Below are 25,611 nucleotides of genomic sequence, written 5' to 3' on the forward strand. Positions count from 1 at the left end.
CCTCTCCCTACAGCACCCCGCCATCTTAACTCTCTCACTAACCCCCTCTCTGTCCCACTCCACTCTCTCCCCTCCCTCTCTTATCCTACTGATCTTTTCCTCCACCAAACTCTTCCCCATCCTATCATCCTCTCTCCCCACCACCCTCCTCTCACCCCCACCCCAACACCCCTCAGCCCACCCTAATCCAATCTCCCTCTTTCCTACACCCCCAAACCCTCTCCTCCCACCGCACTATCCCTCTCTCCACTCTCTGCCCTACCCTATCTCACCCACACCTCCCTCTCTCCCAAAGCCCAACCCCCACTCTCCTACACCCCAAAACCCTTCTTACCCACCCCATACTTCCTCCCACCCACCACACTCTTTCCCACCCCATCTATTGTCCACTCCCTTTCTGCCCGAACCCCTCTTTACCCAACCCTACCTGCTCTCTCTCGTCCTCAACTTCACCCATCTCTCTCTCTACCCCACACTGTCCTCCACAACCCCACCCCCACTCTCCCCCAACCTGGCCTCGCTCTACTCCACCACCTCTCCCATACCCATCTCCCTCTACCCTACCCTGTTCCACCTCCTCTCCCTCATCCCTCTCCACCCTGCCTCATCCTCAGTCCCACCCTTCACTCCTGCTGCCCCCATCTACCCTATCTAGCCCCCACCCTCTCCCCCCCACTCTGCCAAATTCCTCCTGTCTCTCCCTTCCCAACCCTCTCCCTAGCCCCACCCCATGACCCTTCCCACCTCATCCCTTTCGCTCACCACCGTGGCACCCACAACTGCAACCCTGCTCCCCCATCAACCCTCTGTGCCACACCCCCCTCTCTTCCTGCCCTATCTCTTCCCCACTCTCTCCCCACCGACCCTCCACTCACCTACCCTACCCTCTCTCCCCATCACAACCCCTCCGCATCCCAACTCTCTCAGCAACCCACTCTCTCCCCCTCCCTCTCCCCATCTACCCCTGATCACTTACCCCACCACCCTCTCCCCCACTACCATTCTCCCAACCCCCACCCCCGAAGCCCACCACACCCAATCTCCCTCTCCAACATTACACCTCTCCACTCTCTGCCCTACCCCTATCTCCCCACTGCACCCACCTTCCCATTCTAATTCTCTCACCCCACCACCCTCTTCTCACCCCAACTCTAACATCCTATGCTCTAACCTCATCCCACTCTCCCCTACACCAATCTCCTCTCTCCACCCCTACTCCTGCACCATACACTATCCCCCGTCCCCGCATCCTCTCTGCTGCCCACCTTCCTATATCCCCCACACCGCTCTCTTCTTGCACCCCCTCTCTCCTCCCTCTCCCCACCCACCCACCTCTCTCCTCCCTCTCCCCCACCCAACCCCTTATCTCCTCTCTCCCCACCCGCCCCTTCTCTCCTCCCTTTCCCCACCCACCCCTCTCCACCCTACCTCCATCTCCTCCCTCTCCCCCCACCCACCTCTCTCCACCCTCTCCCCACCCAACCCCATCTCCTCTCTCTCCCCACCCACCCCCTCTCTTCCTTTTCACCACCCACCCTCTTCTCTCACCACCCCCCTCTCTCTTTTCCCCACTACACCTCTCTTCCCCACCCCTCTTCTGACACCCTCTCTTACCATCGGCTCTCTCCCCCCTCTCCCCTATCCCTCTCCCGCCTCAATCCCCCACCCCATCCCCTCCACCCCACCCCCTCAATCCCCTCTACCCCATCCCCCTTTAATCCCCCCACCCTGTCCCCCCTCAATCCCCTCCACCCCGTCCCCCTTTAATCCCCCCACCCTGTCCCCCCTCAATCCCCTGCACCCTGTCCCCTTCAATCTCCCACCCATCCACTTCAATCCCCCCACCCTGTCCCCCCTCAATCCCCCCCACCCTGTCCCCCCTCAATCCCCTGCACCCTGTCCCCCTTCAATCTCCCACCCATCCACTTCAATCCCCCCACCCTGTCCCCCCTCAATCCCCTGCACCCCGTCCCCCTTCAATCTCCCACCCATCCACTTCAATCCCCCCACCCGTCCCCCTTCAACCCCCACCCTCTCACCCCCACCCCATCTCCCTTCAACCCCCTCCCTCGCATCCCTCACCTCTGTTCCCCTCTCGCCAGAACCGACGGTGGTTACGTGCACACTTTAGAGAGCTCAGTGTTTTTACAGTCACCCTGAGTGTGATGTCAGAGGAGGTGGCAGTGGCAGGTGATTGGTTGAGGACTGTGGAGGGAGCCGCTGCTGGCAGCAGGTTACTTCGGTGTATGATGTATAACAATGGGACAGACGAGCGCTGAGGAGTGGAGTGAGAACGGCAATACTCATTAAATGCACATTTCCTACAGGGGGAAACAGGGAATCTTCCGTCAGCCAAGGAAACGCGCAAAGTAAAGGTCAACTCGGTCACTTGATTGACAGCTCAGAAGCCGGTATGATGCATTTTTTTTTACAATGATAGGACGGGCTTCTGTTTGGTCACTTTAATAAGTGTTTTATTTTCTCCTGAATAATTGGTTTCTCCTTGTTAAAAAACAAAGTAAATTTGAACAGCATTAATATTTTGTTGTACATTGGCTGTAATTCGATTTAATTTCAACTTGTGATATTGGTAGTTAATTTTCAGCAACGTATTTCTGCTGCTCCAAGGAGTTTGTGCTTTAGTATCTTCAGTGAAGCATGTTCTGCTTGCCAATGCAAGCACTGCTAAATACATTGCTTTAAGTTAGCAACGGGGATTTTTTTTCACTAAAGGATCACTATCTCTTTTTACTGAGCAAATTACTGTATATTAAATACAGAGGCCCTGATTTTAAATCAGGCCTTTCATGCTGACAATAAATACTTCAGACTCCAACTTCTTATTATCCAGTTGTTGGTTTTTATTGTTCATAATCAGGATTGTATTTCTAACTTGCAAAAGCACTGCATAGTACAGTTTCTTCTATAGATGTAAAACTTCATTCTTCCTTTTTTTGTCATGTGCTTAAAGGTTTCAGCAGTATTTTTGCACAGGCACTCATTTAGGTAGTATTCAAGTTGTCACAGTCATTAAGTGGTGAGGACTGACACCACTGTCTGCATCTGCAGAATAGGTGACTGCTGACAGGAGGTGTGGTAAGCCTTTGCTATTGTTCCTAAGGCGGATTCTTTGAACAACCAGGCATGATAACAAACTGACTGAAGCAACTCTTAAAGGTATGAAGTAGTTGCAAAAGGAAGTATTTCTTTCTTTCTCACTCTACCTCTTCAAGAAATTCAGTAAATTATTCTGGAAAGGCACCAGAAATGTCTGCATTGGCAATTTAAAAAGTTAGATTTATCTCAATAAGGCTGTCTTTTTCCTGTGCAGAATTTCCTGAATCACAGTATAGTTAGTGCTTTATAATATTTCTCCCAGGATTTTGGCAGTACTTTATTTAACACCAGAAGGTGCAGAAGACTTTCTCTAACACTAGAAGGTGTAGAAGAGCAGCTCTTGTTGACCTTGTGCTTTTCCACTTCTGGAGGTAAGACTTGACTTATTTCTCTGATTCTTAAAGGTAATCATCTGAGCACCCACGTGCTCTGATTCTGCTCCCTCCTGACTATTCCTGTCCCTTTTTTGCTACACACACCTCCACTGGAACTGTTCATCCTGGTAATAAAGCCTGACATCACTGATTCTGTGAGTTGTCGTGAGGTAAGCTATTAGGCACCCTGCAGCTCACCTGATGAAAGTGGCCAATGTCCAAAATCACATGGGCCACACCTCTGGGCAAAGAACTGGAATTAATCTCCAGAGAATTTGGTGCTGGGGAAATTAAGATGGATTCAGATCCAATTGTAAGGAAATATTTACATCTTTATAATGCCCTTCAAAACTGCATTATCTCTCACAAGCACCAACGTTCTTCTGAAGTATCATCACTCTTGGCTTGCACAGAACCTGAGGACCCGTTTGTGTGTGCCAAATTCCCACAAACTGTAATGTTATAATTACAAGATAAGGTGGTAGAATTTCATCCTCTATTGCATATGCTGTGTAAGGAATTTTCAATGCATTTGTGCTAAACTTTGCTTATAAAGTTTAAGTCTGCCAACTTCAGTGGAACTGAATTTCCGAAATGGGATTTAGCATCAATATTCGACTAAGATGCTTTGGTGTAGATATGAAGCCGGAAAAGAAATAACTAATTTTTTCATTTTCTAGAATGATATAATCAACATGAGACAAGTCTAATAGTGATTTTTTAAATTATGATTGTAGATATGTAACCCCCGGTAAGCCTCAGGCTGGCTCAGCTCGCTTCCGTCTAGGGGGAGCAGCCTTTTGGCCCCGTCAAACTGGGTAATCAGCTTGTGTGGATGCTGTGTGATGTCCCTAACACGCCCAATAACAGACAGTACACCATATGCGATTAAATGCGTTCACTTTATAGATCTTACTGGAACTATGTACTTAATAGAGATACAATATAAAAGGAAAAGTAAAAAGCGCCAAACTTATCAAAGTCCAAACCACCATGCACAACCATTGGAGCTCAATTAACGAAGTCTTCTGGCTACCATTCGATCCCTTCAGACCTCTTTGACTTGTAGCTCAGGACCACCCGAAGTGATCAACCAGGCCCCTGGCAGACCTGGCAGATCTGTCTTCGTCTCCTCTCGTTGCCGAGAACTTTGGCCTCGGACCCCCACTCGGGGTCCGTTCCGTCGCCCAGCTTACAGCATTGCGTCCTCTCTCTCTCACCCCCCTCGCAAAAAGCCTGCCAACACTAGCTTACAGACCCAGAAGAGAGAATAACATCTATCTCAATTGGTTAACAAAAGAATACAATTCCCATTATCAGCAATCATAACCCAAACAAGCTTGGAGAGAAAGTACTCTCTCACCAGTTAGCATAACAAAGAAGCATTTTTAACATTAACAGACAAAAAAGCCATTTTGATTAACACATGCAGTAACATAAAGAAAGAAGAAACCCCCTCACAAAGAAAAAACCCCCTTACAGATACTGTATACAAATTTAGAAAGGCTGGTTTTAGGTGGGAAAGGGAAGAAGTAAAGAAAATGTAAGACAGATGAATTATGTATGCATTTTTGATTGCGAATGAGGCATCAATGTAATATAGCACAGTGCAGATCATTCTTGGTCAAGCGTGGGAGGAAGTTGAGATGTAAGCTGAGCTTTTTAACTCTAGTTGATGTTTGTTCCCCAACTTTCAAACCCAGGTGTTGCCAGCTGTGCCATTGCTGCTTGGCAAATTAGGATTTGGCTGTAGCTGTTTGTTGGAACAGAGAGCGCAAGAGATGAATCAGATCCCTTTTCAACATGGACATTCTGGTATCGCAACTTGTTTTCTGTACATGTTATCATTTCTTGCTAATTTGCTAAACAGCCAGCACTTTGGGATTCAGAAAGTTAGAATTAGTTGAGGTCTGCAGTACAAGCTTGGAGACATAAAATCTGTAAGCTGTCAAAGATATCATCATGTGACAGATTTACCTATGGAGTTCCAATTTTAAATGTGAAAAGCTGAATTTACAAATAAATGGTGGAGGTCAAGAGAAGGGAGAAAAGTTGGAAAAATGTGACCTTGAAAGTTTTATAGGGGGGAAAATCAGAGTTGCAAGTTAATTATATGTGATATTTTGATTTTTTTTTGTAGGGACTTGGTTTTTTTCTGCCTTTTTAATACTTTACCTTGGCATTTGAAAAAAGTTAAAGTGCTAAACCTGGTACGACATTTATATTTGTGACTTTGGACTAGATGAATTTGCCTTAGGCATCTATTCCTAATTAAAAGGTCCATATCTGAGATATTTCTGTTAACAACTGAGGGATGAGTTACTGCACTAGTGGAGATTGGTTGTACAAGGGAGAACTGCAGATGTGGTAATAGAAACAAAGAACTCAACTACAAAGCAGGAGATGAGGCCAAAGGCAAAACTGGAAATGAGAGTATATCAAGGCATGGATATTATTGTTAGCAATGAAGTACCTGCTGTGAAAATGGCATCCATTTTAAAGGGGAATAATGGTAAATTCACAGAATATACAAGATTGTTAGCAATACTCTTCTTGTTGAAAATTCTGGCTTGTACTGTTTTTGTGTGCATTGAAGGGGACCCTAATGGGGAAAAAGCTGTAGGTTTTTAATTTAAGCTTTGTTGTGAAACAAATTTTCTGTACAAGAACTTTTTTCCCTTAATTTTCACTTTGCAGAATCCATAGAAAAAGAATGTTTTCTAATCTTATATAGATATATCTTCAGGAATTAGCATTGACTCTGGGAAGGAAACATACACATAGTGGCCACTTTATTAGGTACTTCCGGTACCTAATAAAGTGGCCATTGAGTGTACGTTTGTGGTCTTCTGCCGTTGTAGCCCATCTACTTTGAAGTTTGACATGCTGTGCTTTCAGAGATGCTCTTTTGCATACCATTGTAATTTGCTTCCTTAACACTGTTGTAATGTGTGGTTATTTGAGTTACTATCACCTTCCTGTTAGTCTGACCAGTCCAGTCATCTTCCCTCACAAAACTGTTGCTGACTGGATGTTCAAGCAACACACACAAAAAATGCTGGTGAACGCAGCAGGCCAGGCAGCATCTATAGGAAGAGGCACTGTCGGCGTTTCGGGCCGAGACCCTTCGTCAGGACTCCGAAATGTCGACTGTACCTCTTCCTATAGATGCTGCCTGGCCTGCTGCGTTCACCAGCATTTTGTGTGTGTTGCTTGAATTTCCAGCATCTGCAGATATCCTCGTGTTTGCTGACTGAATGTTGCCTGTTTTTTGCACCATTCTCTGTAAACTCTACAGACTGCTGTGCATGAACATCCCAGGAGATCAGCAGTTTTTTGAGATATTCAGATGCCCCATCTGACACTAACAATTGTTTTATGGTCACAGTCACATTTCAGAATCAGAATCAGGTTTATTATCACTTCCTTGTAAGTTCTTGTGTCATGAAATTAGTTAACTTAGCAGCAGCAGTTGAATGCAATGCATAATATAGAAGAAAAAGAACAAGTAATAAATAAATAAGATCAATTACTGTATACATATATTGAATAGATTGAAAATCGTGCAAAAAACAGAAACTATATATTAAAAAAGTGAGGTAGTGTTCACGGGTTCAATGTCCATTTAGAAATCGGATGGCAGAGGGGAAGAAGCTGTTCCTGAATCACTGAGTGTGTGTCTTCAGACTTCTGTACCTCCTACCTGATGGTAACTGAGAATGCCCTGGGTCCTTATAATGGACACTGCCTTTCTGAGACACCGCTCTTTGAAGATGTCCTGGGTACTTTGTAGACTGGTACCCAAGATGGAGCCGACTAAATTTACAACCCCTTGCAGCTTCTTTCGGTCCTGTGCAATAGCCACCCCCCCCCCCCCCATACCAGACAGTGATGCAGCCTGTCAGAATGCTCTCCATGGTACATCTGTAGAAGTTTTTGAGTGTATTTGTTGACATACTAAATCTCTTCAAACTCCTAATGAAGTATAGTTGCTGTCTTGCCGTCTTTATAACTGCATCGATATGTTGGGACCAGGTTAGATCCTCAGAGATCCTGACACCCAGGATCTTGAAAGTGCTCATTAGTGTGTGTTCGTCTTACCCTTCCTGAAGTCCACAATCAGCTCTTTCATCTTACTGACGTTGAGTGCAAGACGTTGAGTTTTAATGTTTGGTTTGAACAACAGCTGATACTGTTGACCACGTCAGCATGCTCCTATGCATCGAGTTGGTGCCACATGATTGGCTGATTAGTTATTTGCATTAACGAGCAGGTGAACCAAATAGAGTGGCCACTGAGTATATACCAAGTGTGGATAAAGCTGTAGTTATGGTTCTGGCAAAACTTAATTGTGCACACACCAATTCAGACATTACGCTGAAGCTTTTCTTTTTGTTCTGTGCAGAAGCTGATGTAGAGCCATCATAGCAGGAACAGCAAATCTAGTGTCATTCAACAGGGAAAGGAAGACATGTAGTGATTTAGGGGTTAACTGAAAAATGTTAAAGCTGCTTACATTTTGTTGGACTTCGCACAGCTCTGTTGATAACAATTGTAGAATTTACTCTTTTAGGAATGGAAATATAAGATTCAGCATTGTATGGTTAAGCGGTTGCTTTCTTGTGAGCCACAGTTGCAATGAGTATTTTGTGCAGCAGACAAGTGAATGTCTGGCCAGAGCTTGGTGCTGAGAGTGAAAACTGGATATGTAACTTATCGGAAAGAAAGGCAAGGGTGGGAGAGCTAATGAGTCCACTACCTACAAAGCTTGGGAATCTAAAAGCTGCAGACGTTTGAAGTCTGGAATGAAACCAGGGGAAGCTAGAAACGGGTCAGACAGCATTTGTGGAAGGAGAAGCAGAGTTAACATCGCATGAGAAATAGGAAAGGGAGAGAAAAATATGTTTTGAGTTTCAGAGAAGGTGAGTGTGGGATTGATAGAATGAAAAGTCTACCTCTGGGGCTGGCCATGATTGCTGTGGAGGCAAGCAGTTGATAGTAGTGAATAGTGTCATTAAGGGAGTGATATCTGGAAGAAAGCTTGACTTGACAAACTGGTCACTCAGTGCCGAAGGAGGCAACAAAATGGATTCAATACCATAGCTGGCTCTCTTTGTTAGCACAGCTGATGTTCTGGAGTATTGCATTACCACTCACTAACTGCCTCTATTAGTCCATTCATTACTACTTTTCCCAAAGTAGGCCTGGCCTTGCCATGTCGCAGACATTTCCTTTGCTTTCACCAAGACTTTGCATCCTTCACCATCTCTGCCACTTGCTTTAACTTTCTGGTAAGTTCTTATAAAGAGTCTTCAACCTGAAATACTAACTCAGCCAAAGAGACTTGATGTGTCTAAAAATGCTGAATCCAACAAAAAATGAACTGAGGATAACCCTGAGGCTCTCCAGTATGGATAGACCCACTTCTTGTTCTGCTTGAACTGGGACCTCTTAATGCCTTTAGATATTCTTGGGCTACAAGGCAAAAACCCCAAGCTTTTTCCTACCTGCATGCATACTGGCCTATTATGGTGCGACACAGTAACATAGTGGTTAGCACAACATTTGGCATTACTGGTTCAATTCCTGGTACTGCCTACGAGGAGCTTGTGTGTTTTCCCATGACTGTGTGGGTTTCCTCCCACAGTCCAAAGGCGTACCAGTTGGTAGTTAATTTGTCATGTAAATTGTCCTGTGATTAGGATAGCGTTAAATTGGTGGGTTGCTGTGTGGTGCAGCTCAAAGGGGAAGGGCCTATTCCATGCTGTATCACAATAAATAAATAAATAAATTCTCATGGGTACTAAATACTCTTCTAATGTTCTCCCGGATGGCCAGCATTCAGTATGAGTGTTGATGGTGAGTGCATTTCCAGAATATTCTGGCCCTTGCCCAGTGATCTCTGGTACATTTCTTAGCCGTGAATCTGAATCATGCTTTTATTCCACATCTGAACACAAGAATGATTTGGAAAACTGTAGAACATCATTGCTCTTAAATCAAGAGGATCGGATTTTGCAGCGAACAAGTTCTGAATCAGTGTGTCCTGAAAAATCTCTTGGTTTCTTTGATTCTTTTTTTTATATTGTCATGACCCCAGCCCCCTCCTTTGTGAGACTCGCAAGAGAGAGCCTTACGGTGTGGAATGCGGGCTGGCCGCTCAGTCAGACAAAAGCCTTGGACATAGCCATTGTCCTGGGAGACACCTTTGTGGAATAAGGGACTGGACTACGTGCAAAACCTCAGGGCAATGTGAGATGGGTGATGGGGGAAAGATCGCCCCACCCCCACCCTGATTGACATCTACAACCCTGCCAGTCCAGATAAAAGGTGGGCTGCCGAGGCGGGGCCTCAGACGCACCAGAAGACACGCTAGAAATCCTGCGACAGCGTTTTGATGGCGACAGCCGGTGGTGGGGTTCGTGTGCGTCTTTTCCTTGCCTGGGATTGGCGACCTCACCACGGAAGAACGGCTTAGCTACAGGGGAGGCCACAGATGAGAGTCCATTCCCCAACGAGACTTCCGGTGAACCGAACTCCTACAGGTTGGAAACCGGTCGGGTAACTGTTTCATTCAATCTCTCTCTTTCTAACAAAAGTGCACCAACGCGACACCACAACAGATGGCAGCTGGTGGAACTGCAGTGGCCGCAAAAGACTTTTAGATATCCAGCAAACAATATATATCTACATTACCCCTAGACAACGATAGAGCTTATTTCTGATTGATTATTACTATACCTGTGCTTTAGATTGAGTTGTGATGACGTATATGATCTGAATGTTTTGTATTAACCATACGTTTGTGCCCCTTTATAAATAAAAACGTTTGAAAATAGTAGCACCAGGCTGCAGCGGACCTATCTATCTTTGCTGGTAAGTCACCCGGTTACTGGGGAACGTAACAGTATACAGAGTAAACTCAAGGCAGTTGGAAGAATATTGTGCAGAGCAGGTTGATCTAAGTTGGTTGGTCAACCCTGTTGCTTTGCTCTTTCCAGTATTATTTGGAAATTGTTGAGCTGCAGAGATGATGGAGCTGTTCCCTCATAGTCTCAGTGACCAGGTTTCATGAGCAAACACGAGGAAATCTGCAGATGCTGGAAATTCAAACAACACACACAAACTGCTGGTGGAACACAGCAGGCCAGGCAGCATCTATAAGGAGAAGGACTGTCGATGTTTCGGGCCGAGACCCTTCGTCAGGACCAGGTTTCATCCTGTTCTTTGCTTCCTGGATGGAGTTTATCATGAGCATGTGGGCATCCCAAAGACACAGGGATTGGTAACTGGACTCTAAGTTGTCCATGGTACAATGGACAATAGAATCTCAAGGGAATTGTTCACAATGTGGGGAGAAAGTTGGTTGGATTGTTCTGTGAACTAGCAAAGAGTCATTGGCCAAACTGGCCTCCATCCATATGACAGTTATATTGTCATATGTCATCCATATAACTCCTTGAAAAATTGCTTATAGATGTTTAAAGAGAGTATCCTGCACCACCGTGATGACTTTACAATGCAGTAGGTAGCTGACATTCACTAGCCAGGTGCATCAGTCAGATGTCTTTTCCTGAGGCAATTCTTGTGAAACTGTGCAGTAAAATCACTGAATGCATTTGGTAGAGGTAGAGAAGGTAGGTAAAGATGAGACGGCAAGTCATTGTCACCGATTAAGATAGAGGCCAAGTCATGTCAAGTTATAATTTGCAGCACATTTCATATAAGATTTGTAAATTTCCATATTCAAATCACAAACTTTAGCAATTCTGAGCCCTTTAAGAAATTAACAATGTAGAAGTCAGACTTTGAAAACAAGCCGACTGGATGACTAATAGTCAAGTTAACCCATTGTTATGTTTTAATTTATCTGAGCAGAATAAATTTCAGTTTAATTTGGATTTACTTTAAATTATGCGGATTTCTGCATAAGCCATTCCAGACACTCAACTCACTACTGCATTGAATGACATTTAAAATGTATTTGCTTGGCCTGCTTCCTCAGTAGTCAATGAGATCACCTCAATTAAATTTTCAGTGAACTTCAGTCAAAGAGTTTAAAAGTTGTCCTCACGTGATCAAGTTCTAGTTTATTGTCATTTCAACTGTATATATGTATACCTGCAAATGAAACAATGTTCCTCTGGACCAAGGTGCACAACATAGTCCATATAACTCACACACAACACATAAAGTAATATTACCACAAATAAATTCACAAACATTAAGGTGCTTCTACATCATGAGTTTAAAAAGTAAATAGTATAATGCTACTGGTGCTTCATAAATGGTGAGGCCTGGGTGGTGACAGGGAGTTCAACAGTCTTAAGACCTCGGGAAAGAAAATGTTTCCCGGTCCTTGTTCTAAAGCTATGGTACCTCTTGCCTGATGGTAGGGCAGGGGTTCCTAACCTGGGATTCCACGGACCCCTTGGATAATGATAAGGGTTCATAGCATAAAAAGGTTGGGAGCCCCTGTGGTAGGGGATCAAAGAGATTGTTGGACGGATGGGAGGGATCATTGGCAATGCTAAGGGCCCTGCATACGTATGCGCATACAAGCCAGTTCACTCTGCTAGCTGATTTAACTTGATGATCTATCTAAATCGTTCTCTTAAGTACTCTGTGTACAGTAGTTTGTTTAAAATTCCTACTGAAATACTGGCAAAAGGACAAGTTATAAGCTCCCAAGAGAAACTGCAAGAGTACGTGCACCCTTGACTGTCCTGGTAAAGGAATTGACCAAATGCTTCAAGTGGAATCTGATAAAGAAAATTTTCTAGATGCACTACACTGATACATGTTAAATTACAAGATTTGTACCTTCCACGTTCTTCTACAGAAAATAATGTAGATTTGATGTCAGCGGATTAATCCCAGTTCTCGCTCAAGTTAACAATGAAGCTCCTTTCATTAACAAGTAACCTTGGGATTTATTTTGTTAGTACAGTAGAGGAAATCAGAGTTCTTCAAACTCTTGGCTTTTATATTTAAATGTTTTATGTATTTTTTGATGTACTTTGAATAATTCAGTCATGTGTTAACATTTATGATGATTTTCCTGCTTACTTTTGAACTGACTTCTTGGGTGAAGCCTTTTATGAGACTATCAATGACAATTAATGCACAAAATATTACCTCTCTATGCCTTGAATTTAAATCAACTCCAGGCTTATAGCTCATCTGTTGAGACAATAGCTTTGCTTTGATGAATGGCGAGAACTTAAATGAAACAGCAAGGACATCTGTCCACTTTGAGTCTTAAAAACACTGTCACTGGCAGTCCTCAGTACTGCTGGTTTGATCAAGGCAAGAGTCCAAGTCAATGCAGTCTGGGCAACTTGGTATTTATGAAATGAATTTCTCAATTTTTCTGGTATGATATTGCATGAATGGTTGCAAAAATTCAAAAACTGAAGGAAACTGAACGGCCAATGTTTCTAAGACAAAAAAGTGAATTGGGTATCGACTGGAGACTACATAGATTCAGTCTGAATGATTTAAGTATGATTACTTTAAGTGTTAAGTTTTTAGCTTAGAACCATGTTGTACAAGTAGTGAAAAATAAGACCAGCAATGACTACAAGATATATCAGCTCTCTTCCTGTTGCTCCATATTGCATGCTCAGTTATATACTCATTATAGCTCATGTCAATCTGTTCCATTTCTGCTGTACTGCATTCAAATAACTTTAAAACTCAAAAGGGTTTATTCCCAACATCACCACCATTGGTTAATGGGTTTATGGAGTTGCTTTTTTTTCAGTTTCCTAGTTTTGTTGTGATTATTGAATTTTTTAAGGTTGTATTTAAATAGCAGCTCTCTGTTGATGTTAGACAGTTTTAGACATAATGCTGCAGTGGCAGTCAAACAAATTTGTTTGGGTCCATTCTGATTGCTGGGTAGAATGATGTTAAAAGATAATTTCACAGTAGTTTACTTACACTCTAGACCAGTGGTTCCCAACCTTTTTTAGGCCATGCCCCACCTAATCACCTCTAAAATCCTGATGCCCCCTGTGGTGATATATAATTCTTATTATTCAAAAAGTGAACTCCTATTCACCTGGAGGAAGCCTAAAAGACCATTAACTTGGTTTAAACAAGCTTCCAAAGAACATGGCATTCATGAAAGAGAAAAATAAAAGAACCGAAGGACTGTTAAAGTTCTGAGGAAGAAATTACTAAGAAATTGTAAAAAAAAGAACATTAAGTGATATTAAAATAATAATAATAATAAATAAATAAAACAATGCCGATTCGTTTCTACAGCATACAAAGACAGATACACCGTTTAAAAGAGATGACACAATGTACACACCTTCACACCACCAAGAACCGAAAGCTACTGCAAAAAGCAGCATTGGCGCGACCTCGTACGAGTTTCTTACGCATTTAGACTTGTTCATTCATTCCTTCCTACATCAGTCAATTCATTAATTTAATTATGAAAGCCATTTGATGGTTGTAATGATGGTGATACACTATATATACAGTACATACGCAATTACACATGTACATACACATAAGTATTTTTATGTATGCATACTGTATACACACATATGTATTAATTTGCACACACACTCATACTCACACAGACTTACTAGAAAAAATTCACTGTTAATAACTCATTCTTGAATTGCCCCCCTTAAAAATCAAATTACCCCCTGTGGGGCGTACGCCCCACGTTGGGAACCACTGCTCTAGACATATGTAATGTAAGATTTTAGAGATAACATCACCTTTGACCACTTTAAATTGAAACATTTCATGGAATGATTTTAATGTTGTGAAGAGGCCTAAACTTGTGTTTGTCTCTCTCTGCTATTCCTGCTCTTCTCCATCATAATTTCTCCTCTCTTAAGATTAGTGGCCTGATGCATGTATCTGTGTGGAGTGTCTTTGTGATTGACTTCAAAGTAATCTAGAGTCTTGTGCAGGTACCGGTATACATCTCATCTATTTTTCATCAGTCTGTAGACAACTCATTATTATATTGTAGTTAAAATGCAATCATAGTTAAGTTAAAGCACTAATGCTTTCCAAAACTTGCCAAAACGAAGCAAGGTAATTCTCTTCAAAAATATAAACAGCTCTTAATTACAGGACAGGTTTTAGCTTACTGTTTTCATAATTTGAAGACTTGATGTCAAAGATATCGCTGTAAGTTGAGCCATTGATAAACTGTCTTCTCTTTGAGTTGTTATAACTCTGAGCACAGTGTTCACTGAATTTACTTTCATTATATTTTACACCTATCCGATGCCAAGTGATACAGATGCAACTTGCAATTAAATTGAAGGGATAATTCAAATAAAAATAAAGTGCTCATTTTATAAAAAAGGTGATGATGATTTTATTAGCAATTTGAAAAAGGAAGTAATATGTTGAGGCTGATGAAATGATGTTAACTATTTTGGGCTCTCTAAATAGTAAATTTAAAAGGAAAGCAATTCTCGAATATTACAATCAATTTACTTTTATCCATAATGTTGAAGAAAAGTTTCATGTTTGCTGGAGAGGGAAAAATCATAACATGCTGTAATTGTGTGTACATCAACAGATGTGATTATATTATCGCTAGTGCGGTACTCGATGCACAAATTGTGTTGTCCAATTGCGCTAGGATCTGCTACCCATAAATTCTGCCTTAAACAAGATGATGAATCATCCTTTGTGTTCTGCTTTTTTTTTGCTGAATTCTTTATTAATGTTGTAGCAATTTTTTTTTAAAAAAAGGCAAGTTGAAGCTTATTTAATGAAAAAATTACAAGTCCTCTGAAAGTGACGCTCAGTACATGAAGCACACAACCCAGTTTTAATTTTAAAAATTTGTGTGTTAACAGCAGAGTCTTTTAATTTATCATGCTGTCAAAAGAATGAAAAGCTGCTCCATCTTAATTATGTTACTTTCACAACATTTTTAATCATGTGTAATGTTCCTTTGCAGATGGTTGTAGGCAAAAACCTGTGCATATTTAAAATTAAAATACATTGTGCATTTAGTCAATCCGAGGCCAGTATTAATAAACCACAAATTAAGGTAAATGTTAAATTTATCTTATAGATAGGTTGAACAACCTTGCATCCATTGTGCAGTCTGCTGTTGTTTTAGGCATTATTCCCATGAGTGAGAAAGCTGAAAGGTGTAGTGTGTTGTCTGCATTTGGTTATACAATACTCCAGCAATTACGAACCTGTATCCAGGCTATACCATTGGAATAGCTCCATCATTTGCATTGGATGTTCTCTGTTATACTGAATCAAGTAAAGTTTGCTCAAAATATGAAATACTGGCTAATTCCAGATAATCACTCCCTCTCCTCGCAAAAGAAATTCTCATTGGAAATGCTTTAGCACTTTGTACTTTTTACCAAGATTATATCTGGTTAATTATCTTGTACAGAGACATTCTGTCACTTGACTTTGAACTTTTGATTTGGTGATATATGTTCAAACCATCAAAAGCTTGGAAAATTAACTTAATTTGTAATGGTACAACAGGCTAGTATCAGGAATAGTGGTGTGAAATTACTGGGTTGGCATCAGATTCATTGTGTAAAGTAGGTGGGTCTAATTGCCCGTTTTCATACTGTTATTCTCAGTCTGACAAAACAAACATCCACAGATACTTTCATCATTTGGGAGAATTATCCTTGAGCAAAAAGAAAATTAAGTTATGAAATCCATATTCCTGTCCCATTGATCAATCAAACAGGGAATATTTTCCAAAGGTTTTGTATGCAATGTTCCTGTGTTTTGTCTGCTGAGATCAGTGATGTATTCTCCCACTCTACAAGAACTCTTTTATAAATCCCTTCCAAATGGAAACATGATGGCCTGTGCTAGAGCAAATGTGTGTTTCTCCCATACCTAGACAATATTTTGGTAAACTTAAAATTAACTTTAGATTAAGTTAAGGATGTAGTAGTTGTACACTGATAATACTTCAAGGTTTAATCTCACATCAACTTTCAACTTTACAGTGTGATAATTCAAGATGAGGTTTAAAAAAAGTCACAAGAAAAATTGATAAATGTGAGAACAGAACTGTGACTTTCGTTGATGGTATGTATTTTTACTTTAAAAAAATTGTAACTTGATCTGGTCAGTGAACCAAATAATTTGCTGTAAAACAAAGTGGGATTGGTTGGGGTTGGGGAGGGGTGTAAGGTTGTTGTTAGAGTGGAGATGTGAGGGGGGTAAGAGTGAAAGAATACTTGGCGCTCGTCTTTTTTATCAGAAATATGAGAGGGGAGATACATGTCCTCTACAAAATTTTAATTGTATAGTATTGCAAAAGCTTACAATAAAGTCCGATCTTTTTGGGGAATATTAAATGAGTGCCTCACACTCGAACAGTTACGTAGATCACCAGTGGCAGTAGATCTTGATTTGCATTTCAGTCTGTTCTTGTCTCTTATTGTTAGTGCACATGTCTAGAATTGTGTGCATTGTCTACAGAAATGTAGTTGTAGAATTTTTAGTTGCATTATATAGCAGGGTTCAGAGGACCGCCATTTTATCTGTCTCTTTCAGTTGTATTTGTTCCTGCAGTGCTGTGTTTCATATGTTATTCCTTTAATCTTAAATGGATTAACCCTAAAGTGATCCAAAATAAATATTAGAACTCAGAATTGTACTTGAGGAAACTCAGACAATTGCATTTGAACTCATCACCAGATGAGAACAGAGTCCCGACCAGGCTGATAAATGTTGGTGTAGATTAGCATCACTCTTCACAGACTGCAGTGTAATTGGCTATTAAAATGTGAAAAGTTTGTGATACACTCCCCATGACATCTTAAAAAGGGAACGCACAATCCCGTACCTTTCAGGTCAAGGTGAAAGTGATTTCTATTGCTTAAAAGTTAATTTAAATTACCTAATCTGGTTAAATTATGAACTCATCTGAAAGGAGCAGACTAACCTTTTATACATGTGCTTCTGATGAGGACAAAAATTTCCTAATGTAAGCGCATCAGACTCAATTGCAATCAGATTTCTGAACAGTCCACAAACATTACCGCACTATTTTGCTCCCTTTACCAAAACATTTGTTGTAATTTACAGTAAAGTTTCATGTATTGCACTGTACTGCTGCTGCAAAACAATGACATATGCCACTGATAACATACCTGATTTCTGAATGCTAGTGAAGGATTTCTTTGTAGAGAGTTCTATCAATACTACTTTATTTAAAATTCAAATTTGTTTTTGAGGTATTCTAAACTCATGCCTGGAGGTTGACTTCAGAATTAACTGAATATCACAATGTTGTAGTTGCACTTTATTCCTTTAGGATCACAGACAAAAAGGATGCAGGATGGTTTCATGCAGAATCTATTTATTTTATGTAATATTTGTTGTTTACTATACTATTTATAAATAAGAAATGCAGCAATTTTATGTTTGTTGCACTTTCATAGTGAGCAAGGAAACATTAAACTGACCCAGATCAGATAATCAATTAACAGATTAGTATTTGTAAAGATAAAACTGAGCCCATTAATCTATGACTAAACTGTGCACAATGTAAAGCTGAATACAATAGCAAATGCATTTAGATTTAACAAAACAGATTGTTTATAGAAATTGCAAGGAAAAAGCATATCAGATTATTAGCCCCATGCAAGTAATAGTACATTTATCTGGTAGGTAATTTTGTAATGGGCTAAGTGCCTAATTTGAATGCAAATTCTTCTGTGTCTATTTGAACCACACTTTGGAAATCTGTGTTTCTGCAATACTAATATTAATAAAGATGTAGTAACTTGTATTTTCATTTGTAATAAAAACAGAAAATGCTGTAGATATCCAGTGAGTCAGGTAACATCTGTGGAGAGAGAGAAATCATGAATGCTTCAGGTCAATAAGTTTTTATCAAAACAAGAAAAGTGGGATGTTATAATGTATTTTATTTTGTAGAGAATATGAGCTATTATTTTAAAATCAAACTAAAATATTTCAGAATTGAAAAATATCTTTAAACATATATGAAAAACCAACAGAAAGTAGAGGTCAAAAAGTACAAGTAAATGTTTGAGGATGTAGATAAGCAAAGGACTATTACCCAAAAGTGTGTGCATTGGACATAGCGTGTAGCATAAGAACTAAAACAAATAAATTAGAATGATGAATTCTGCCTAATGGGTATGATGTAGAAGCCAAAACAAAGGCCTGGCTACAAGCTCTGCTTAATTAGGAATTAAATATTCTGAACAACAGGTCATTTTGAAAGGATGGAGAAACTGGAATAAAATGGAGTATAACAATACTGATTGAAAGTAAAACATAATTTCAACAATGGATAAAAAGCAGATCAGTGAACAAGCATGGCAAAACAATGAAGCAGAAAAGTTGGTAAGACCCTGGGGTGGGAATTCATCTAGTACAGTGAGAGATTTTTTAGTTATCTCATTCGACTGGGTAAAGCTGCATACCTCAAACAGTAAAGGCAAAACATTTCTCTGGATTGAAACAGTAAAGTTTTAAAAAGACAAGGAAACAGGCCATGGTAGATTTATTGATAAATAACAATCTAAAATTAGTTATCAAAGTTCTGACTATACAAAGAATATCTGTGTACTGCAACCTTTATAAATGGAGACACAAGAGATTGCAGATCCTAGTATCTGGAGCAAAAACCGATCTGAAGGAGCCCTGCAGGTCAAGCAGCATCCACTTAGGGAAATGAGCCATCAAGGTTATGGATTGAGACCCTTCATCTGGCCGTGAATGAATAGCCAACCTTCAGATGAAGGGTCTCGATCCATAAGGTCGGCTGTTCATCTTCCTCTGCAGATGCTGTCTGATTTACTGAGCTCTTCCAGCATCTCTGTTTATTTGGGCCATTATAAAGTTGGACTTCGTTTTGTGACTCATCTCTTCCTATTAAGTACCAAAGCAGCCTTTCAGTGTTTCAGATTTAAAAGGAATGAGAAATTAAATGATCAGTGAACTGCTCTGTTAATGTGTAGTTCTTCAAATGAAGGAAATATCCAAATACACTCTGAGGACAAAACAAAACAACCTGTGCCTTAAAGCAAAATCCCTACTTGTGCTGTGAAGCAGCCATGGTCAACAAATTAAGTAAGAAAAGAATTACGAAAATCAGCCATGTTCGAATGGCCTAATTCTGCTCCTATGATCTTATGGAAATAGAAATAGTACTATTTAATATCAGAATGTAAACAATATACAACCTGAAATTCTTGCTCTTTGCAGACATCTATGAATCAGAAGAGTACCCCAAATAATGAATGACATTAAAACGTTAGAACCCCAAAGCTCCCCCCCTCCCTCTTATGCACAAGCAGCAACAAAGCATCAACTCCTCCTCCCCCACTATTTAAGCAAAAAAAAGCATCGGCACCCTCCACCCACCAAGCTAAGTCTCCTGGAGAAGTAATGATCTACAGTACAGAAGAACTAATTGTTCACCCGACCAATTCAACATGGCACAGGCTCTCTCTCTCTCCCTAATAAAAGGGCAGAGAGGTGTCACACAGCGAGATAGGAGACAAAAGCAAAACAACTCACTGATTAACGTGTTAAAGTTTGCCGCATCCCTTTTCCTGTGTTCTCTGACTTGAGAATCTGCAGTAGACTCTTCCCCCACCGGGGGGTTGGGGGGGGGGGGGAGGGATGGGTGGTAGAGAGAGAGATTGAGATTCGCCGAGTACAGGGACCTCTGACAGCTGATCCACTGTTCCTGATATTCCATTTTCTCCCACAGTGCTTCAGTTGGCAACACTGGCATAGAATCATCTCCTTCACAGGTCTACAAATGGGAAGCAAACTGATGAGATGGAGGAAGAGGCAGTTGGCTCACAAATAAGGGAAGTTTGGAGACAGTATGAGAGGGAGGATAGGCAGGTGGTAGAGAAGGGATGCGCTCAGACTGATGGCTTGAAATGTGTCTCTTTTAATGCAAGAAGTATTATGAATAAAGCGGATGAGCTTAGAGCATGGATCAGTACTTGGAACTATGATGTTGTGACCATTACAGAGACTTGGATGGCTCAGGGGCAGGAATGGCTACTTAGAGTGTCAGGCTTTAGATGTTTCAGAAAGGACAGGGAGGGAGGCAAAAGAGGTGGGGGTGTGGCACTGTTGATCAGAGATAGTGTCACAGGTACAGAAAAGGAGGAAGACATGGAGGGGTTGTCTACGGAGTCTCTGTGGGTGGAAGTTAGGAACAGGAAGAGGTCAGTAACTCTACTGGGTGTTTTTTATAGACTACCCAATAGTAACAGGGACATCGAGGAGCAGATAGGGAGACAGATTCTAGAAAGGTGTAATAATAACAGGATTGTCATGGTGGGAGAGTTTAATTTTCTGAATATTGATTGGCATATCCCTAGAATGAGAGGTTTAGATGGGGTGGAGCTTGTTCGGTGTGTTCAAGAAGGTTTCTTGACACAAATATGTAGATAAGTCTACAAGAGGAGAGGCTGTACTTGATCTGGTATTGGGAAATGAACCTGGTCAGGTGTCAGATCGGTCAGTGGGAGAGCATTTTGGAGATCGTTATCACAATTCCATCTCCATTACCATAGCATTGGAGAGGTATAGGAACTGACAAGTTAGGAAAGCATTTAATTGGCGTAAGGGGAAATATGAGGCTATCAGGCAGGAACTTGGAAGCATAAATTGGGAACAGGTGTTCTCAGGGAAATCTATGGAAAAAATATGGCAAATATTCAGGGGATATTTGCAAGGAGTTCTGCATAAGTACATTACAATGAGACGGAAAGGATGGTAGGGTACAGGAACCATGGTGTACAAAGGCTGTTGTAAATTTAGTCAAGAAGAAAAGAAGAGCTTATGAAAGGTTCAGAAAACTAGGTAATGGAGATTTGGAAGATTATAAGTCTAGCAGGAAGGAGCTGAAGAAAGAAATTGGGAGAGCCAGAAGAGGCTATGAGAAGACCTTGGTGGACAGGATTAAGAAACCCCCAAGGCATTCTACAAGTATGTGAAGAGCAAGAGGATAAGACATGAGAGAATAGGACCAATTAAGTGTGACAGTGGAAAAGTGTGTATGAAACTGGAGGAGATAACAGAGGTACTTAATGAGTACTTTGCTTCAGTATTCACTATGGAAAGGATCTTGGCGATTGTAGGGATGACTTACAGTGGACTGAAAAGCTTGAGCATGTAGATATTAAGAAAGAGGATGTGCTGGAGCTTTTGGAAAGCATCAAGTTGGATAAGTCACCAGGACAGGACACGATGTACCCCAGGCTAATGTGGGAGCTGAAGGCGGAGATTGCTGAGCCTCTGACGATGATCTTTGCATCATCAATGGGGACGGGAGAGGTTCCAGAGGATTGGATGTTTGCTGATGTTGTTCCATTATTCAAGAAAGGGATTAGAGATAGTCCAGCAAATTATAGACCAGTGAGTCTTACTTCAGTGATTGAGAGGTTGATGGAGAAGATCCTGAGAGGCAGGATTTATGAACATTTGGAGAGGCATAATATGATTAGGAATAGTCAGCATGGCTTTGTCAAAGGCAGGTCGTGTCCTACGAGCCTGATTGAATTTTTTGAGGATGTGACTACACACATTGATGAAGGTAGAGCAGTAGATATAGTGTATATGGATTTCAGCAAGGCATTTGATAAGGTACCCCATGCAAGGCCTATTGAGAAAGTAAGGAGGCATGGGATCCAATTAGACATTGCTTTATGGATCCAGAATTGACTTGCCCACAGAAGGCAAAGAGTAGCTGTAGATGGGTCATATTCTGCATGGAGGTCGGTGACCAGTGGTGTGCCTCAGGGATCTGATCTGGGACCCCTACTCTTAGTGATTTTTATAGATGACCTGATGAAGAGTGGAGGAATGGGTTAGAAAATTTGCTGATGACACTAAGTTTGGGTGTGTTTTGGATAGTATGGAGGGCTGTCAGTGGTTACAGCAGGACATTGATAGGATGCAAAACTGGGCTGAGAAGTGGCAGATGGAGTTCAACCCAGATAAGTGTGAGCTGGTTCATTTTGGTAGGTCAGATATGATGACAGAATATAGTATTAATGGTAAGACTCTTGGCAGTGTGGAGGATCAGAGGGATCTTGGGGTCTGAGTCCGTAGGACACTCAAAGCTGCTGCGCAGGTTGATTCTGTGGTTAAGAAAGCATATGGTGCATTGGCCTTCATCAATCGTGGGATTGAGTTTAAGAGCCAAGAGGCAATGTTGCAGCTACATAGGACCCTGGTCAGACCCCACTTGAAGTACTGTACTCAGTTCTGATCACCTCACTATAGGAAGGATGTGGAAACCATAGAAAGGGTGCAGAGGAGATTTACAAGTATGTTGCCTGGATTGGGGAGCATGTCTTATGAGAATAGGTTGAGTGAACTCGGCCTTTTTTCTTTGTAGCGACAGAAGATGAGAGGTGACCTGATAGAGGTGTACAAGATGATTAGAGGCATTGATCGTGTGGATAGTCAGAGGCTTTTTCCCAGGGCTGAAATGGCTAGTACGAGAGGGCACAGTTTTTAAGGTGCTTGGATGTAGGTACAGAGGAGATGTCCGGTAAGTTTTCTACGCAGAGAGTGATGAGTGGGTGGAATGGGTTCCTGGTGAAGGTGGTGGAGGAGGATATGATATGGTCTTTTAAGAGACTCCTGGACAGGTGCATGGAGCTCAGAAAAATAGAGGGTTCTGCATAACCCTAGGTAATTTCTAAGGGAAGGACTTGTTTGGCACAGCTTTGTGGGCCAAAGGGCCTGTTTTGTGCTGCAGGTTTTCTATGTTTCTAGATCTTCAGATTCCTGAAAGCATGTTCGTCTTCTTAGCTATGCTCTTGGGTTATCGAAAAATCATTGATCGATAAGTCTCAAGATTTCTAGCACCATCATAGATCAATCCCAACTATTCTCCACAGTGAACAGTTGGAAAACTGAAGTATTGGAAGATATTAATAGCTATATGCTGTAGCTTTATGGACGTACAAGAGAACGAAGATACTGGAATCTGAAGCACAAACAATCTGCTGGAAGTAGTTAGCAGTTTGATTAGTATTTATGTGGGTCGTGATGGTTGAAAGGAATTGTTGAGTTACATATGCCACAGGTAGCTGCTCAACCCACTGAGTTCTTGTAGCATCCTGTTCAATATTCTGTGGCTTTCTGTTTATTTCCAATATTTACTTTTCCACCAAATTGGTAAATTATTTGGGTGTTGTTCTTAAACCTATTCTGATCCAAAGAAAAGCTACGTTGATAAATGCATGAAATGTCTGAAAAATAATATATTTTAAGCACAAGAGATTCTGCAGATGCTGGAAATCCAGACCAGCACTCAAAATACTGGAGGAAATCAACAATCAATACTTCAGGCCAAGACCATCCTTCATCAGGACTGGAAAGGAAGGAGAAAGAAACCAGATTCAACTGCTGGAAGGGGGGGAGTACATGCTGACAGGTGATAGGTGAAACCAAGTGAGGGGGAAGACTAGTGAGTAGGAAAGGGAGATGAAGTGAGAAGTTGGAAGGTGATAGGTGGGAAAAGTGAAGTGCTGAAGAAGGAGGAATCTGATAGGAGAGGAGAGGAGATTATAGGGGAAATAGAAAGAGAACATGCACCAGAGGGAATTGATGGGTAGGTGAGGAGAAAGGAAAGGGTAAGAGGGGAGCCAGAGTGGGGAATGGAAAGAAAGAAAAGTGAAAATACTGGAAGTTAGAGAAATCAATATTCATGCCACCAGGTTGAAGGCTACTCAGAGGGAAATGTTGCTCCTGCTACCTGACAGTGGCCTCACTGTGGCAGTAGGGGAGGTCGTGGACCAACATGTCAACATGGGAATAGGAAGTTGAATTAAAATGGGCAGTCACCAGGAAGCCTTGCCTTTTGAAGGTGCTCGACAAAGCAGCCCCCCACCTTATGTTGGACCTCAGCAGTGTCGAGCAGTCTGCACTAGGAGCACCAGATATAGTAGCTGACCCCAACAGACTCGTAGGCCAAGTGTTGTCTCACCTGGAAGAACTGGTTGGGGCCCTGTATGAAGGTAAGGGGAGGAGGTGAAGGTGCAGGAATGTAGCACTTGTGCTGCTTACAGGGATAAGTGCCAGAAGGAAGATCAGTGGGAAGGAACATGTGGAGAAGGGAGACACGGAGAGAGCGATCCCAGATGGAGAATGGAGCGGAAGGAAAAATGTGGTTAGATCCCAATGTAGTAAGATGCAGTGGGATCCTGTTGAAAATATCAGAAGTAGTGGAGTGCGATCTGCTGGATGTGGAGGCACATGGAGTGATAGTAAGGACAAGGGGAACTCTATCCCTTTTATAGTAACGGGAAGATGGGATAAGGGCTGACATCTGGGAAATAGAAGAGATGCGGGTGAGGGCAGCATCAGTCGTAATGTATCCTGTTGTTGGATATACCTGATTTTTGTTTTGCATGCCCTTTGTGCAAGGTGATAGTAATTTTGTTTTCTATTAGTGTCTATTCAGGATGACAACATTCACCTGGAACCAAACAGAAATGACTGATGTGGTGTCTGCATCTGTCAACAAGGAAGTGACCATGAATCAAGCTGTGGTTTCAAGTCTGTGTGCAGCTAAGAGAGCACCCAGGGTAGTAATGTCAGCAAGGACACAAGGGATGAATCTCACTTCACTGTCACCGATATCAATCCTGCTTGAAGAGGTGCACTTCAAACTGGAGGTTCTCCCTGCAGGAGGACCGAGCAACTGATATTGGAAGTGAAGTGTCAATGAGCGAAGGTATTCGGAGATGAATGTAGGCAATGGTGACTGAAGGGCTTGGCTGTCGTACTGCAAAAAATATTAATGATCTCGCATGTCTGGTCAAGGCAGTGAGATTGTTAACATTCCATCTGCTGGCATTAAGTGCTTTTGTAGTCAGAGACTTGCCTATTCCTCCAGCACTCCTGAACACTTCACCTTCCACTTACTCGCAGCTAATCTCACTTCAGATAAATAAAAAATACCCACTGACAAGGAATCAACTGAAGAGTCCCAGGCTTCGGAGGAGAGAGGATGAGATTTGTCAATCCACCTATCACTTCCAGTCAGAAAAGCTTTGTAGAAAGTGATTTACAGGTGGGATCTGCAGTAAATGCCTGGACAGAAGTAGATACTGCA

General features: G+C 41.7%; 1 protein-coding gene across 15 annotated transcripts in view; it reads left to right on the plus strand.

The window, feature by feature from the left end:
• rbfox3a (RNA binding fox-1 homolog 3a) overlaps nucleotides 1–25,611 on the plus strand; it is a 1,515,582-nt gene that overhangs the window by 208,946 nt on the left and 1,281,025 nt on the right. For 7 of the 15 annotated variants that reach the window (XM_073026051.1, XM_073026041.1, XM_073026044.1 and 4 more), the window contains exon 1: nucleotides 2,244–2,411. The exons of 7 other annotated variants lie outside the window; for them this stretch is intronic. The gene's annotated coding sequence lies outside the window, so the exon portion shown is untranslated. Of the gene's footprint in view, nucleotides 1–2,243; nucleotides 2,412–25,611 lie in introns of those variants that run through there. One more of the 15 variants, XM_073026039.1, reaches the window with a different exon arrangement.

The sequence above is a fragment of the Hemitrygon akajei genome, chromosome 22 (genome assembly GCF_048418815.1).
Source record: "Hemitrygon akajei chromosome 22, sHemAka1.3, whole genome shotgun sequence".
NCBI lineage: Eukaryota > Metazoa > Chordata > Chondrichthyes > Myliobatiformes > Dasyatidae > Hemitrygon > Hemitrygon akajei.